The sequence below is a fragment of the Cherax quadricarinatus genome, chromosome 4, assembly GCF_038502225.1.
Source record: "Cherax quadricarinatus isolate ZL_2023a chromosome 4, ASM3850222v1, whole genome shotgun sequence".
NCBI classification, from domain to species: Eukaryota; Metazoa; Arthropoda; class Malacostraca; order Decapoda; family Parastacidae; genus Cherax; species Cherax quadricarinatus.
Window position 1 is genome coordinate 8,207,422 of NC_091295.1, and position 18,902 is coordinate 8,226,323.

At 43.8% G+C, this 18,902-nt stretch overlaps 1 non-coding gene across 1 annotated transcript in view; it reads left to right on the forward strand.

The window, feature by feature from the left end:
* The window catches only part of LOC128684217 (uncharacterized), a 182,254-nt gene extending 166,518 nt beyond the window's left edge, over positions 1-15,736 (forward strand). Inside the window, exon 3 of the transcript XR_011393174.1 lies at positions 14,635-15,736. This is a non-coding gene — a transcript (uncharacterized protein). The remainder of the gene's footprint in view (positions 1-14,634) is intronic.
* Positions 15,737-18,902: the final 3,166 nt, after the last annotated feature.

Here is an 18,902-nt window from a genome sequence, read left to right on the forward strand (position 1 = left end):
TGTTGTGTGTGTCAGGTGTCAACTGTGATGTGTGTGTCAGGTGTCAACTGTGATGTGTGTGTCAGGTGTCAACTGTGATGTGTGTGTCAGGTGTCAACTGTGATGTGTGTGTCAGGTGTCAACTGTGATGTGTGTGTCAGGTGTCAAGTGTGATGTGTGTGTGTGTGTGTGTCAGGTGTCAACTGTGATGTGTGTGTCAGGTGTCAACTGTGATGTGATGTGTGTGTCAGGTGTCAACTGTGATGTGATGTGTGTGTGTCAGGTGTCAACTGTGATGTGTGTGTCAGGTGTCAACTGTGATGTGTGTGTGTCAGGTGTCAACTGTGATGTGTGTGTCAGGTGTCAACTGTGATGTGTGTGTGTCAGGTGTCAACTGTGATGTGTGTGTCAGGCGTCAACTGTGATGTGTGTGCGTGTCAGGTGTCAATTGTGATGTGTGTGTGTGTCAGGCGTCAACTGAGATGTGTGTGTGTGTGTCAGGTGTCAACTGTGATGTGTGTGTGTGTCAGGCGTCAACTGTGATGTGTGTGTGTCAAGCGTCAACTGAGATGTGTGTGTCAGGTGTCAACTCTGATGTGTGTGTGTGTCAGGAGTCAACTGTGATGTGTGTGTCAGGCATCAACTGTGATGTGATGTGTGTGTCAGGTGTCGACTGTGATGTGTGTGTCAGGCGTCAACTGTGATGTGTCAGGCGTCAACTGTGTTGTGTGTATCAGGCGTCGACTGTGATGTGTGTGTCAGGCGTCAACTGTGATGTGTCAGGCGTCAACTGCGATGTATGTGTCAGGCGTCATCTGTGATGTGTGTGTCAGGCGTCAACTGTGATGTGTCAGGCGTCAACTGTGATGTGTGTGTCAGGCGTCGACTGTGATGTGTCAGGCGTCAACTGTGATGTGTCAGGCGTCAACTGTGATGTATGTGTCAGGCGTCATCTGTGATGTGTGTGTCAGGCGTCAACTGTGATGTGTCAGGCGTCAACTGTGATGTGTGTGTCAGGCGTCAACTGTGATGTGTGTGTCAGGCGTCAACTGTGATGTATGTGTCAGGCGTCAACTGTGATGTGTGTGTCAGGCGTCAACTGTGATGTGTCAGGCGTCAACTGTGATGTGTGCGTCAGGCGTCAACTGTGATGTGTGTGTCAGGCGTCAACTGTGATGTGTCAGGCGTCAACTGTGATGTGTGTGTCAGGCGTCATCTGTGATGTGTCAGGCGTCAACTGTGATGTGTGTGTCAGGCATCATCTGTGATGTGTCAGGCGTCAACTGTGATGTGTGTGTCAGGCGTCAACATGTGTCACGTGTGATGTGTGTGTCAGGCGTCAACTGTGATGTGTGACTGTGTGTGTCAGGCGTCAACTGTGATGTATGTGTCAGGCGTCAACTGTGATGTGTGTGTCAGGCGTCAACTGTGATGTGTGTGTCAGGCGTCAACTGTGATGTGTCAGGCGTCAACTGTGATGTGTGTGTCAGGCGTCAACTGTGATGTGTGTGTCAGGCGTCAACTGTGATGTGTCAGGCGTCAACTGTGATGTATGTGTCAGGCGTCAACTGTGATGTGTGTGTCAGGCGTCATCTGTGATGTGTCAGGCGTCAACTGTGATGTGTCTGGCGTCAACTGTGATGTGTCTGGCGTCAACTGTGATGTGTGTGTCAGGCGTCAACTGTGATGTGTCTGGCGTCAACTGTGATGTGTCTGGCGTCAACTGTGATGTGTGTGTCAGGCGTCAACTGTGATGTGTCTGGCGTCAACTGTGATGTGTCTGGCGTCAACTGTGATGTGTCAGGCGTCAACTGTGATGTGTCAGGCGTCAACTGTGATGTGTCAGGCGTCAACTGTGGCGTCAACTGTGATGTGTCAGGCGTCAACTGTGATGTGTCAGGCGTCAACTGTGACGTATGTGTCAGGCGTCAACTGTGATGTGTGTGTCAGGCGTCAACTGTGATGTGTCAGGCGTCAACTGTGATGTGTGTGTCAGGCGTCAACTGTGATGTGTGTGTCAGGCGTCAACTGTGATGTGTGTGTCAGGCGTCAACTGTGATGTGTCAGGCGTCAACTGTGATGTGTCAGGCGTCAACTGTGACGTATGTGTCAGGCGTCATCTGTGATGTGTCAGGCGTCAACTGTGATGTGTCAGGCGTCAACTGTGATGTGTCAGGCGTCAACTGTGATGTGTCAGGCGTCAACTGTGATGTGTCTGGCGTCAACTGTGATGGTGAAGAGTGGACATCATCCTCATCTTTACTTGCAGATAAATGCTATAAAATACCAACACGATGGAAAAATAGTCAACAACGCAGTATAACTGACAACGTTTCGCCCACACAGTGAGTTTTATCATTCACTTTTACTTATACAGTCCCGTGAGGTTAATCTACTTACCTGGAGTCTATCTGGTGGGTGTTCCGGGGATCAACGTCCCCGTGGCCGAGTCCTTGACCAGGCCTCGTGGCGAATCAGGGCCTGATCAACCAGGCTGTTACTGCTTGCCACACGTAATCCAACATACGAACCGCAGCCCGGCTGGTCAAGTACTGACTTTAGGTATCTATCCAGCTCCCTCTTAAAGACAACCAGGGGTCTATTGGTAATTCCCCATATGGCTGGTGGGAGGCTGTTGAACAGTCTTGGGCCTCGGACACTTACTGTGTTTTCTCTTAGTGTACCAATGGTGCCCCTACTTTTCATTGGGGATATGAGAAACTTATGCAACATATGGAAATCTTTATTGAGGAAACGTTTCGCCACACAGTGGCTTCATCAGTCCAATACAAATCAGAAGGATGTAAGGAGAGGAGGAGTTTGAGGTAATCAGTACCTCAGCCTGGAGTCGATGTGTTCAGCCCATAAATCTTGTAGAAAGTACAGCATAGGGCCGTAGACGTGGCTTATATACTGTAGTCAGGTGAGGTGTCCAACCTTTGGACGAAGACCTACTTCGACTAGTGGATGGTACCACTATAACCCCGCCTCCTCCTGCTTCGCCTTACCTGACTACAGTATATAAGTCACGTCTACGGCCCTATGCCGTACTTTCTACAAGATTGATGGACTGAACACATTGACTCCAGGCTGAGGGATTGATTACCTCAAACCCATGTTGCCCTGGATTTTGCAAATGTTGGGAATCCAAGTGATTTGCAATCATACCTCTTAGTACTCTTTCAAAGATTTTTTATGATGTTGGACGTTAGAGCTATTGGTTTATAGTTCTTAGCTATTGTTTTGCTGCCAGCTTTATGGAGTGGGGCTAAATCCGTTGTTTTAAGTGACCGTGGGATTTCACCCGTGTCTGTGTTCCCTCTCCATAGCATACCTAGAGCCCGAGAGAGGGGTTTCTTGCAGTTCTTAATGAACACGGAGTTCCGTGAGTCTAGACCTGGGACTGAGTGCATGGGCATGTTGTCAGTGGCTTTCTCAAAGTCTAGTGGAGTTAGGGTTATGTCAGAAATTTGGCATACGTGAACATGGTTTTGAGGCTCACTGATGAAAAAATGGTTTGGACCGTCAATCTTTAGACCGATTAGTGGCTCGCTAAACACAGTCGCACTGTGACTTCAGTATCTCACTCATTTATTTGCTGTAATCTGTGTAAGTCCCAGCTTATCTGAGCAAGGACCCGATGTTAGATGCGGTTCTTGCCTTGTTTTTGGCATATGAAAAAAATTATTTTGATTTTCTTTCTATTTCACTAATTGCTTTTAGCTCCTCTTGTCTCTCCTGGATCCTGCATGAATCATTTAACTTAAGCTCAATATTTTCCACTGAGTTGCCTCAAGGGATAGTCTCTCCTTTACCATTATTTGCTACATTCTTCCATTTTGTATGTCTTAAATTGAAATCAAGAAGCATAAAAATGTTTGGGGATGGGGCTGGAAGGTTTTCCAGACTAATCAATTTTCAATAACTGTTTCTTGAACTGTTGGGAGGTTGCGTCTGGTGGTTTATATACAAGCACATTAACTAAGTTTTGGTTCTCGATCTTTATCGTTAGAACTTCAACCACATTTGTGGTGAAAAATTTAGACACATGTGCAACATTTGGGTATCTTCATTGTAGACGTTTCGCCAATCAGTGGCTTTATTGTGGTGTTCAGTATCTCCGTGCAAATGAGCGACTCTTTGATATACAGGCCAATTTTCCTTCTCCCCCCTCCCCATTGTTGCCTGTTTTAAAAAGGTTGTACCCAGTTATCCTTATTTAGTTGTCAGAGTGGTTTTTTGTGTAGGTCTCTGTGAAGGCTGCAAACCATACCACGGGTTGGGATGGAACTCGCGGTCAGAGACTCGTAAAACTCCAAACCGACGCGTTACCAACTGGGCCAGCTGGCTACAGTAAGATTCATCCAACTAGGTATACTTATATACCACAGGAACGTTTGTTTGCAAGTGTCACTACGATTTCGTGAGTCAAGGCTACAAACATCGCATTTGACTCCTCTAGAAGTCCACTGATGAAAGGTAGTTTGTTGTTGGTGGATGGCTTAAAGCCCTGTATATTAGCAAATTTAAATGAAGTCGTATTGCTTGTTTGTTGGGGGGAATTTGTTTTTGGAATTAGTAGTTGTGATTCTGGAGGGACCGGGGGGAAGGCACTTGGTGTGCCACCAGTCTATCAAGGCTCCAAGGTGGTGGACTATTTTGTTTATTTCTTTTCATTTTCTTTCTTCGTTTTTTGCCACTAAAAAATTAGTTGCAGTAGGATTGTCGAAACTACTATGGTGCAACGCTTCTTCAATTAATAAAGTTCCTAAATTTGCTTTCAACAGATAAGTCAATTTCTGATATAAATCCAGATGTACTCCTACAAATCCTTTTGGAGCGTAGCTCCTTGGCCTTTCGTGTATCCAAATTTGTTGGAAGAAAATTTGATTCAGAAAAGATATAGGAAAGCACTGATTTGGTAAGAGTTGTAGATGAGTGGAACAAACTCCCAAGTAGCGTTACTGAAACTAAAACCTTGTGTAGTTTTAAAAATAGGTTACATAAATGCATAAATGGGTGTGGGTGGGTGTGAGCTGAACCTGCCTCGCAAGGGCCGGTAGGCCTGCTACAGCGCCCTTTCTTTATGTTCTTACATGCTCTTGCGCTACCGTCCACAGGATGGATATGGGGTGCACAATAATCTAACCACTTCCGCGGCAAAAACCAATCAGTAGTGCTGTACATGTGTCTTGCTCAGCGTCACCTGCACTTGCTGTTAGCCTTTTCTTTGTAAAATGACTTTGGTGAGTACCTTAGCAATACTAGACGCGCCGTGATGGAAGCTTGTTGCTACTAAACTCCTTACCATGGGTCTTCCTTCCCTGCGAGCTTTACATGGCTAAGAACACTCCGATACCCTCAGCTGCCCTCATTAATTTATCTTAAGAGACTCTAGTTCGCTATCACTGTCACTAGAAAAATGCATGGGATATGGACTTGCAACACTAATCACCTTCTCGCTTGCACTTCTGGTATCACCTTCCTTGAAGGAGACCAGACCTAGTTACACTCATGACTCTCCATACTCCATGTGCAACACTTCGGTATCTTTATTGTGGAAACGTTTCGCCACACAGTGGCTTCATCAGTCCATTCAATGGAGAATGGTGAAGAACAGGAGGAATTTGGGTTAACAAGACCCTCAGCCTTGAGTCGACGTAATCAGTCCATCAATCTTAATACAGGGAATTCTTCACTTGCCTAACCTTTAAGCATGACTTACATCCACATGTGATACTTCAAATGTGATACCACCTACGACTGGTGCACCTCACCTGCCTACAGTATATAAGCCACTTCTTCGCACATATGCTGTATTCTTTTCAAGATTAATGGACTGATTACATCAACTCAAGGCTGAGGGACTGACTACCTCAAACTCCTCCTGTTCATCACCATTCTCCTTTATATGGACCGATGAAGCCACTATGTGGCGAAACGTTTCGTCAATCAAGATACCCAAGTGTTGCACATGTGTCTAATTTATCAAGATAATTCATATAACCCATTTTTTTTTACAAAGGTTAGACTAGGTTACTCTTCTAGTCTCACTGGAAAATTTAAGATTAACACATCATCAAACAGTCCTTCTTCTTATTTATTTACTGGACACAGACACGTGTATTCTTGATGGGTCCTTCACACAATGATCACTTTATGTTTGAGAGTTCTTGATTCATGCCTCCTTCCTCTTGTTCTGTTCTTGCTTTATTCGTTATGTTCTGTTTTTTCTCTCTTTGCTCACCTTTAACATTGCTTGTTTCTTGGGCTCTTCGGTTCACACTTTTTTGCAGGATCCATTGATGTCATTTTTCTCTTAAAGTTCTTTATTTTAAATCACTACCGCATTCAGTTAACTTTTTTTATTTAGTTCGTTAGTTTTTTTTATTGTTTCTTCTTATTATTAATATTCGTTCAACTTTCTCCTGGTATGCTCTTTACGCTGTTCTTACTCCCTTCATTATTTGTTGATTTTCCCTTGCATATAATTCTTACACAATGACACATTAGGGAAATTTTTAGTTATTACTAGTCACTAATATACACATATTACCTAGTGTAACTGTTACTCGGGTATGTGTCACTCTCTGGCGTCGTGCACCTCCATGTGATGCTGACTGTAGCTCTGTGCCGTCGTGCACCTCCATGTGATGCTGACTGTAGCTCTGTGCCGTCGTGCACCTCCATGTGATGCTGACTGTAGCTCTGTGCCGTCGTGCACCTCCACGTGATGCTGACTGTAGCTCTGTGCCGTCGTGCGCCTCCATGTGATGCTGACTGTAGCTCTGTGCCGTCGTGCACATCCATGTGATGCTGACTGTAGCTCTGTGCCGTCGTGCGCCTCCATGTGATGCTGACTGTAGCTCTGTGCCGTCGTGCACCTCCGTGTGATGCTGACTGTAGCTCTGTGCCGTCGTGCGCCTCCGTGTGATGCTGACTGTAGCTCTGTGCCGTCGTGCGCCTCCATGTGATGCTGACTGTAGCTCTGTGCCGTCGTGCACCTCCATGTGATGCTGACTGTAGCTCTGTGCCATCGTGCGCCTCCGTGTGATGCTGACTGTAGCTCTGTGCCGTCGTGCGCCTCCATGTGATGCTGACTGTAGCTCTGTGCCGTCGTGCACCTCCATGTGATGCTGACTGTAGCTCTGTGCCGTCGTGCGCCTCCGTGTGATGCTGACTGTAGCTCTGTGCCGTCGTGCACATCCATGTGATGCTGACTGTAGCTCTGTGCCGTCGTGCGCCTCCATGTGATGCTGACTGTAGCTCTGTGCCGTCGTGCGCCTCCATGTGATGCTGACTGTAGCTCTGTGCCGTCGTGCACATCCATGTGATGCTGACTGTAGCTCTGTGCCGTCGTGCACATCCATGTGATGCTGACTGTAGCTCTGTGCCTGTAGCTCTGTGCCGTCGTGCGCCTCGTGATCCATGTGATGCTGCTCTGTGCCGTCGTGCACATCCATGTGATGCTGACTGTAGCTCTGTGCCGTCGTGCTCCTCCATGTGATGCTGACTGTAGCTCTGTGCCGTCGTGCTGTGCCGTCTCCATGTGATGCTGACTGTAGCTCTCGTGCCGTCGTGCTGTGCCGTCCATGTGATGCTGACTGTAGCTCTGTGCCGTCGTGCACCATGTGATCCATGTGATGCTGACTGTAGCTCTGTGCCGTCGTGCGCACTTCCATGTGATGCTGACTGTAGCTCTGTGCCGTCGTGCGCCTCCATGTGATGCTGACTGTAGCTCTGATGCTGACTGTCGTGCGTGCACATCCATGTGATGCTGACTGTAGCTCTGTGCCGTCGTGCGCCTCCATGTGATGCTGACTGTAGCTCTCTGCTGTCGTGCGCCTGCATGTGATGCTGAATGTAGCTCTGTGCCGTCGTGCGCCTCCATGTGATGCTGACTGTAGCTCTCTGCTGACTGTCTGTGCGTGCCTCCATGTGATGCTGACTGTAGCTCTGTGCCGTCGTGCGCTCCATGTGATGCTGACTGTAGCTCTGTGTCGTGCCTCCATGTGATGCTGACTGTAGCTCTGTGCCGTCGTGCACCTCTGTGCTGTAGCTCTGTGCCGTCGTGCACCTCCATGTGATGCTGACTGTAGCTCTGTGCCGTCGTGCGCCTCCATGTGATGCTGACTGTAGCTCTGTGCCGTCGTGCGCCTCCATGTGATGCTGACTGTAGCTCTCTGCTGTCGTGCGCCTCCATGTGATGCTGACTGTAGCTCTGTGCCGTCGTGCGCCTCCATGTGATGCTGACTGTAGCTCTGTGCCGTCGTGCACCTCCATGTGATGCTGACTGTAGCTCTGTGCCGTCGTGCGCCTCCATGTGATGCTGACTGTAGCTCTGTGCCGTCGTGCACCTCCATGTGATGCTGACTGTAGCTCTGTGCCGTCGTGCACCTCCATGTGATGCTGACTGTAGCTCTGTGCCGTCGTGCGCCTCCATGTGATGCTGACTGTAGCTCTGTGCCGTCGTGCGCCTCCATGTGATGCTGACTGTAGCTCTGTGCCGTCGTGCACCTCCACGTGATGCTGACTGTAGCTCTGTGCCGTCGTGCACCTCCACGTGATGCTGACTGTAGCTCTGTGCCGTCGTGCACCTCCACGTGATGCTGACTGTAGCTCTGTGCCGTCGTGCACCTCCACGTGATGCTGACTGTAGCTCTGTGCCGTCGTGCACCTCCACGTGATGCTGACTGTAGCTCTGTGCCGTCGTGCACCTCCACGTGATGCTGACTGTAGCTCTGTGCCGTCGTGCACCTCCACGTGATGCTGACTGTAGCTCTGTGCCGTCGTGCACCTCCACGTGATGCTGACTGTAGCTCTGTGCCGTCGTGCACCTCCACGTGATGCTGACTGTAGCTCTGTGCCGTCGTGCGCCTCCACGTGATGCTGACTGTAGCTCTGTGCCGTCGTGCACCTCCACGTGATGCTGACTGTAGCTCTGTGCCGTCGTGCACCTCCACGTGATGCTGACTGTAGCTCTGTGCCGTCGTGCACCTCCACGTGATGCTGACTGTAGCTCTGTGCCGTCGTGCACCTCCACGTGATGCTGACTGTAGCTCTGTGCCGTCGTGCACCTCCACGTGATGCTGACTGTAGCTCTGTGCCGTCGTGCACCTCCACGTGATGCTGACTGTAGCTCTGTGGCTTTTGGAAGAATCAATTGTAATGAGTTTGAGATTTTATCACTAGCTGTTACGTTCACATTTGAGTATGTAAAAATGATGGTAGCTGTAATTGGGCCCCTAGACCCACTCCATAATCAGTAACTTCCCAAATACCGAGCACAAGAGTTTTTGCAGTGCTTTTAGGGAACACTGCAGTGATCTTAGCGAGCACTGCAATGACCTTAAGACTAGCACTATTGTTACTTGATTCTAATATGGCCTACCTATTCTCTGTGAGATATGGCGACTGTCTCTGAACCGGATCCCCTTTAATGAATAAGAAACACATGTAACACCTGGGTATATTGTTATAAACGTTTAGCCACCCATGGGCTAATTTTTTTTAATCTATTACAGAGTATAAAGACGGTAGAGGTTTGGGAACCAGTTCTTGTTCTTTTGAGAGCTCGCTATTGGCGCTTCACTTCGATGTGTTATTTCTCTTTGTTGAAGCACCTTTTAACCTTGATCACTGGTTCTCTTACTGACTTCTGATGATTAAGACACATGTGAAACAGTTGGGTATTTTTATTGTTGAAACGTTTCTTTCGCCTAGACAGTAGGCTTCTTCAGTCATATACAAAGGCAGCAGGTGTAGTAGTGAAATGAAAATGATGTAATCAGTCCATCAACCTAAAATATTTTTCTCCAGAAAGATGGGAACTGAAGACGTGTAAAGGCTTGTGTTATGTAAGTACATTCTTCTTCAAGAAAACAAGGGCTGGAGATGCGAAGAGCTCTCAAGAAGAAGCCAATGAGGACTCCTCTTTTAGTCCGGGTGTCTTGGTGTGAATAAAAGTGTACCATAACATCGTCCTTGTTGGTAGGTTTTCTATACACTTTGAAGAGAAGTTCGTCACTGTCGGGAGATCTGCACAGGAGAACGTCGAGGAAAGGAAGTTGGCCATCGTTTTCGAGTTCAAGTGTAAACTTTTATTCACACCAAGACACCCGCACTAAAAGAGGAGTCCTCATTGGCTTCTTCTTGAGAGCTCTTCGCATCTCCAGCCCTTGTTTTCTTGAAGAAGAATGTACTTACATAACACAAGCCTTTACACGTCTTCAGTTCTCATCTTTCTTCATCCGAGATTGCAGACTCAAGGCACAAGCTATCCTCAACAAACCGCCCATGGAACAGCCCCCTAAGCAGTTCATAGTGCTCCCATATGGTGATGTTGCCATGAATACTCGCCCGGCACATGCTATGAGTAACATCAACGTTTCCACCATAAACACATCATCTATCAAAGACCTCACTACGAAACGCAGCCCCACATCTGTAACTTCTACAGCAGGCGTCTACACTATCCCCTGTGGATTCTGTCCCAAGAAATATGTAGGCGAGACAGGCAGAGATCTTGCAGTCCTCCTGAATGAGCATCGAAATGCCTCTAACAGAGACGTTGTAAGGTACGCCTGTGTCCTCCACAGAGACTCCACAGGGCATTTGATGAACTGGAATGAGGCACAACTCGTTCTCACCGAACCAGACCTCAGACGCCGACGGTGCCTAGAAGCCTCACTAATAGCCGTCACCGACACTATAGAACGTAACACTGGAAACTACAAAATTTCAAAAACATTGGCATACATGATACTTAAGCACCACCAACCCAACAACACAGGAGTCACATGATTTCATCGTCTACCCGTCCTCATCCCAACATGACATTCTTCAGGTCACCGTGTGTCACTCACATCTCACTCTCCGCCTATATATATAATGTATTCCTACCTCTGTATGTTAGAAGTGATCAAGGTCCCAGGATCGAAACGTTTTCTAATAAATATGTCATAGTGTTTGCTTACGTGTCTTTCTAAACCAACTGATGAAGCCACTGTTTGGCGAAACGTTTTCTCATTTAAGATACCCAAGTGTTGCACATGTGTCTAATTTATCAACTAGACACTTGTAGATGATGTTTTCCAGACTGCGTTCTATGATCAAGGGAAGCACACTCTTAAATAAGAACCTAAGAACTAAGGAACACTGCAACAGGCCTACTGGTCCATACTAGGCAAATTGTATTAATACTGGTAGAATTACCGACAATATGTTCAGTAAATGGACACAAGTACAACTAATATGACATTTTATTGTGGCAACGTTTCGCTCTCCAGGAGCTTTATCAAGCTGTTACAAACAATACATGGACACAGAGGGTATATATAGGTGTAATACTAGTGGTAGTAGTATTGCACCTCACTCTAAGCCTATATATACCCTCTATGTCCATGTATTGTTTGTAACGGCTTGATAAAGCTCCTGGAGAGCGAAACGTTGCCACAATAAAATGTCATATTAGTTGCACTTGTGTTTTTTAACCTAACATACTAGGCAAGACCAGTCAACATCCACCCCACACCCACTCATGTAACGAAAGTTTTTACCTAAATGACACTCTATGTGGGAGTTACTTCCACAACTCTATTCTAAATGCATATTTCTCAAACTTTAATCCTCACTAAAGATACCCAAATGTTGCACATGTGTCTAATTTATCAACTTGTCGGTTCTCTGAACCATTCATCTACACCTTTAATCCACTGGTGCGAGCCCTGTCTTGGTTAGATGTTTCACCTTTGGTGATGTGTCGCCCATGGCGGATCCTCATCCTGCTTCATGAAATTCTCATAATTGAACAGCATTTCAGTGCAACGAATTTTAACGTGTTACATTAGCAACTAATAACATTATCAGTGCTGTGTGTCACTTAACCTTAATACTATAAATATAAGGGTACAATTAATATTTATGTATTAAGATAAATAATTTAAGGTAACTGTTAGCAGCCAACTAACACTAAATACTTCGTATTTTGTACAGGTAAATTTGTAATACCATGATTTTTTTTAATATTTTACTTGTTACGGTAATGTCAGTTATTCTGGGATATACAAGAATTAATTATTAATCTTGACTTCAATTTTCATAGCTCTCATTTAATTTACATTAACTTGTAACAGTTGTCACTGGTTTTATGGTTAACATTACAGGATTGTTAACTTACGCGTATATAAGCTAAGAGTGTACTTTAAGTCCTTAAATAGGAATTAAAATATTATTATCGTTATTATTATTATTATTATTATTATTATTATTATTATTATTATTATTATTATTATTATTATTATTATTGAAGAATTGAGACACTTATGCAACACATGGGAATCTTTATTGAAGAAACGTTTCGCCACACAGTGGCTTCATCAGTCCAATACAAAGTAGAAATGGGTAAGGAGAGTAGAAGTATGAGGTAATCAGTCCCTCAACCTGGATACGATCTGTTCAGTCCATCACTCTTGTAGTAAGAGTGATGGACTGAACACATCGTATCCAGGTTGAGGGACTGATTACCTCATACTTCTACTCTCCTTACCCATTTCTACTTTGTATTGGACTGATGAAGCCACTGTGTGGCGAAACGTTTCTTCAATAAAGATTCCCATGTGTTGCATAAGTGTCTCAATTCTTCAACTTGTCGGTTTTCTAAACCATTTATCACATATTATTATTATTAAGGGGAAGCGTTAAACCCGTAGGATTATGCAGCGCCTGTAGGGGGGATATGGAAGGTATTCAGGCTTCATTCAGGGAAGTGGAGCACAGATCCAATTCCCTAGATCAAGAGCCCCTCACCAACGTCAAGGAACTTTCCTTGAGGGGTTAGGGGTGAAGACTTCATCTTAAGTTCCACTCAAGTGCTTTCCGTGATTCCTGCATGAGTGATAGTGCTCCTGTTGATTCTTGGCCCATTTTTTCCCCAGAAAATAATAAATATACAGGAAGATATTATCAAACTATACCACGGGCGGGGATAGAACCCGCGATCAGAGAGTCTCAAAACTCCAGACCGTCGCGTTAGCCACTGGACCAGCTAGCCACAATAAGATTCGTGGCTAGCTGGTCCAGTGGCTAACGCGACGGTCTGGAGTTTTGAGACTCTCTGATCGCGGGTTCTATCCCCACCCGTGGTATGGTTTGTTTGCAATCGTGTCATTACGATTTCGTGAGTCAGATATTATCACCTTAATTAATTTGCAAAGGCAGTAGCAATCTTATATTAAAAATTTTATACGTTTCTACACTCACTCTTCCTTCCCATTTCAAAATCACATGGAGAAAATATTCTTCACAGGTAATACAAGAATTCCGAAAATACTATCTATTATTTGTTGGTGAACTGTTCAGCAGTCTAACGTTCCTCCTCCTCCCTAGCCAGAAGAACAACTGCAGTACACCTATTGGCACGTGACATGGATGTTATCATTCCATGTTTCTAACTATGTTTATTCAGGTATACACAAATACAGTTACATAGATTATCATACATAGCAACATATGTGTAGAGAACCTGGGATAACCCAAAAAAGTCAGACAAAGTGACTTATTTCCATTAGGGTCCTTTTATTTTCAAGGTTCCTTTATTTTCACTGATCGCAGCAGTTCCATGTCGATCATCATCCTCACATTATTTCTCATAAAATACGAGATAAATGTAAATGATTAAAGGCAGAAAAATCCATAACTGCCTCCGAATTTTTTTTTCTGGGTGTTCCTCTTTCGTTAAACACTTGATACACGAGTCAAGTTTATCTCTCTACTGAGCCTCAGGAAAAATATCAACTGGTAACCGGACAGTGGAGGTGCCAACAGTCGCAGCTGGTTATTCATATGTTGAAAACAGCCTCATAAACAAGCGCTTGAAAAACTACACGAAAAAAAATATCAAGTGTAATACCATTAAATTCAGACACGTTTAATATGGACGTGACACTAAAATTAAAATTACACTGTGTATCTCCTCTTGAAATTTGCTAATTTAAGTGACATCTGGGATCATTTATTGACTTTTTTGTCCGTATTTTTTTTTAATCTGAGGGTAACATATGAAGTATATGCTGTGCAGTGAGGCTGTAAATATTGGTGCCCCATTATACATTTCCCTCCACTATTTTATCGTACAAAATGGAACAGAAAATTGGCAAAATAAAACAATCAAAATCTCATTCTCCTCCTCTCCTTACGCCTTCCTCTTTGTATTGGACTGATGAAGCCACTGTGTGGCGAATAATCAAAATCTAGTTCCCATTAAGCATTAGCAAGCTTAATTATGTAGTATCCACTAATATATATAACGTTAAAAATGTATATACAGGTGATTATTCTGTGTTTAAGAGTTGAGAGTTTAATACTAGTACTTAGTACATTCTTAATTATAACCTGACTATTCCTTCAGTAGAAGAACACACAAATACATTATCCCATTAAATAACAATGAAAATTTTGCCAAAATCGGATATAGCCAATGACTAACTCACCTGAGTTTCACAAATTTGATGAATATTAAACCCGCCTCTTGTTATAAACATTTACATATATGAACTAGTATGCCAGTCGTGCTGCAGGCAAGATTCAAAATTCCAACATTGTCTTGATATAATTAAAATAAAAATTCGATGTTATACCTTGATTGTCTTTTCACAGATGCAGCCTACACAGCCTACACAGCCTACATTATACAGATTCACCCACACAAAGCAGCTACAGCTGAATGTACACTGGACAGAAGTGAATAACTAAAAAGTAATGAATACTTCCCGGTGTTCAATAATAACCCACGTGAAAACAGAAACTCTAGAGATTGATTGGTTTGTATATTTCGATCCCTTTCTTGGGGGTCGAAATACAGATATTTCAGCCTCCCAGAAGGGGGTCGAAATATACATATCACTCAGTCTCCCGAGTCTCTGTCTCCATCTAGGTTATTACTGAACATATGGAGAAGTATATACTTTATACTGAGTTTACCTTAATCCCAATTTTAATAATTAAAATATTCTTGATTGGTGGTGGACAGGTGTAATACAGCCTTAATGATCATGTAATCGACAGCATATACACTTAATAAAACTAACCGGTGAATCAAGGTGCTGACGACCCTTAACTGAAACCTATGTAGCAATAATTGTAATAAGTGAGACTATTATCTAGTGTTAATGAGCGAAGACGTAGCCAGCCCTTCCGCACACCTGCCGTGTAGGCCTACCTTGATTAGACTGGTCGGCATATAGCTGGAGCCAGGGTATTCAAGGGAAAGTCACATGGCACTAACGGAATAGACAAGGATGGTACATATAAGGTACTGACACTTATTATATGCTTCACAAATACTGTTAAGATTGCCAGTGAGACTCTCTGACCGCGGGTTCAAATCCTGCCCGTGGTATGGTTTGTTTGCAATCGTGTCATTACGATTTCGTGAGTCATACCAGTATATTATAGTGAAAACTAAACGCAAGGAACATTAAATTAAGTTTACTGGGTCTGACAACCATGTGTATGATTCAGAGAACAGTTAAAAACACGGTTTACTGACGCCAAAAGTAATACTACAAGACAACGAATGTGCTGTCAGCATGAAGAATAATTAAATGTATCACAGAAGAATTATCAGATACTAAGTGATACCAAGAGACAAGACTTTCGGGGATATACAACACATATTATACAACGTATTACAACGTCAGTTAGACTGCTGCTTCAGCGGATCAACTCATATTCTTTCTTTCATCTTCTTGACAGGACACACTATATACTGCATTATATATATATATATATATATATATATATATATATATATGTGTGTGTGTGTGTGTGTGTGTGTGTGTGTGTGTGTGTGTGTGTGTGTGTGTGTGTGTGTGTGTGTGTGTGTGTGTGTGTGTCTGTGTGTGTGTGTGTGTGTGTGTGTGTTTGTATTACATTCACGAGGAAGCGCCAAATACGTAAGGGTCTCATAAATACAGTGATACAGATTATACGTGATAACATATAATTCATCAATGTTGCGTTACAAAACAAGTCGTTGGAGACTAAGGTATAGTCTGAGGTACAGGACACAACTTTGAGAGACCCACACGGGTTTAGCGGTGTTTTGTGACTCTAAAAATAATCATGCAAAGGGGTGCATTATGTTGGTGTCCTCGACACGTGGAGTCACCTGCCTCTCCCCCGAGCCTGGCACGCATCCACTACACGTGGAGTCACCTCCTTCCCCCTGTCTGGCACGCATCCACTCCACGTGCAGTCGTCTCCTTCCCTGAAGCCTGGCAGGCATCCACGCACCCGCTACCGTTATCTCACTCACTGGCAACCTTCCCAAAATCTTCAGTTGCCACTTACTCCGTACTCTCTCAATCTCAGTCTCTTTCTCAATCTCTCTCTCTCTCTCTCTCTCTCTCTCTCTCTCTCTCTCTCTCTCTCTCTCTCTCTCTCTCTCTCTCTCTCTCTCTCTCTCTCTCTCTCTCTCTACCTCTCTCATCCTGTCACTTGCTCATCTCTTTCATGAATGCGAGGCGAGCCACGACTCTCTTTACTACCAGGGAGGGAGGGAGGGCACAGTGTGTATCAAGCACTATTTATTAGCGCTGCATGTCAGCGCATCCTCGTAAATCATCTACTCTGTATCACATTCAGCTTGCAGGTTTGCGTTGGTTTAGCCACTCAACATACCGCACAACATTACCACAGTGAATAAGAACCAGTGTACACACTTTTATGCCAGAATATTTGTATATATTTTTTCATAACCTACATATATAGAGACTCAAAAGACTGTATTATACTTAAAAAATTATGTAAAAAGGCAAGTTATTCGATAGTTTACGAAGCAAACAAGCGGTATGACGTCTGACCGCGACAGCGCTTCTCTCATGGTATGTGGAGATACAATAACAGAGTTTATCTCCTAAATAGTTTTCTTTTCTTCTTACCAGTGACTTCTCACGGGTGCAAGAATGTCTGATGTATTACAGTGTATATATGTGCGCGTGAGAGATTATATAATACTATAGTTTGAGGTCGGCGGTGTTAGCCTGCATCAGTGTTGAGTCCTTGACATCAACACCACGGGGAGCTTCCTCCTGTGTCTCCTCCATTGACCCATAGTGCCACTCAGACAGTATGGGTGGCACTATTGGTCAGTGTTGGCACTTCAGACACAGACATTGTCTCGTGGTGCCAACCAGACATTAACAACACGAGGAATTCCCAGGTGTAGCAGCTTAGACTGCTGCAGGACAACCTGGCAGGCGTCTAGCTGCCACGTGCCTGACAGACACCAGTATGACCTGTCAGGGAGGTGTCACACTCACCTGCCCAGCATCTACTGGCGAAGCCACGTGGAGCTGGTGTTTACAGAAGCAACCCAGACCAGCTTTTTTCCGTACCAAGGATTGTTCTCACCTTGAGCGCACACTCGCACTATTTTAATCCGATTAGTAACACAGTTGACATTTACAACTGGCAATGAGTGATTTTTATTTGTTTATAGGGATGTGTTCTAATTGTTAGTTGAAGGGAATATTATGTTTACACTATCGACTACACAAGGGTCATTAAGCCTGCCTATAACCCGAGCAAATATACACTGACATATATATATATGAACATGACCTTCGTGGCCATGACTGATCATATTGATAAATAACCAGTATATTTAGGCTGAACAATCTGAGTTTCAATTTATCACTTTCTATATGTATAATACTCGTATCAAGAGGAGCTTTACGTAACTATATTATTAATTGTTATTATATTACTATAGTAATTATTATTAAAAATTATTCAAGATTCTTCACTATACAACCAGCATGTAAATTGACTCGTTAAAATTCAGAATTCAATTTTCAACCTCAGTACTACAGTTAATTCTATGTAAGAGTGTGACCTCGTCTCCACGCATGCTGGAAGCACCATGATGAGGAGACTGGAGGGTAGTGGAGGCGCAGCGCTCATCTTCGGCGGTGGTCCCCAGGTCTTGCTGGCCACTTGGCCACAGACCATCTCTGGGACGCGTGGTTAATAGAGACACTCAACAACGTTTCGCTCAAGTAGAATTTATCTTAATCAAAGCTTCCTTTGCTCTGCATGTGTCGCGTTCTCTGCCTTCCTACCATTCTGGAAATTACTGAAATATGTAACCAGAGTGGCGTACTCGCTCACACAGTACGGGAGACTTCAGTGTGCTGCTCTGCTGACAAAATTCTCCGGAGTTCATTTCGTAAGTTTACTTCATATTTGTAATGTGACCACCCCCTCCATTTCAAAATGAATTAAACAAATCAGTATTCATATTTGTATATATATAACAATACACATTTCCTAAAATATATTATTTAAGATATGAAAGTGATACAAGCGAAGCCACATTGACGAATTGAAAAAATGAGGTCGTTTTGAGTACTGTGTAAACAGAAATATATATATATATATATATATATATATATATATATATATATATATATATATATATATATATATATATACATTATTCTCAATACATTTTTTGTTTCGTTGTGTCTATGTGTGTGCGTGTGTTTTTTTCTGTACCACTGACCAGTGTTTATGATGCTATTATATTTTAATTTTAACAATTGTTAAGCAACTCGTAATCTCTATTCTTTAATCTTTTATTATTTTTCCCCCAATTCCCTCTGGATCAGAAGATAAAAAAGTAAGAGAAAGGAAGTATCTTGCTTTATTTGCTTCGGCGTGACTTTGTAAATGATCCAAGTCGGACCGAAACGTCGTCGTAAGCTCCTCTCTCCTATGTGCGGGTTATTTGTGTATTTCTTCAGTTGCTGTAGGAAAACACTATTCCACTTCCCCATTGTTTTCTTCATGTATATCCAAGATAGAGGTTGTAGGCTTAATCAATCCTGTCTTAGTGTTCTTATTCTTCAGATTTTTCTAAA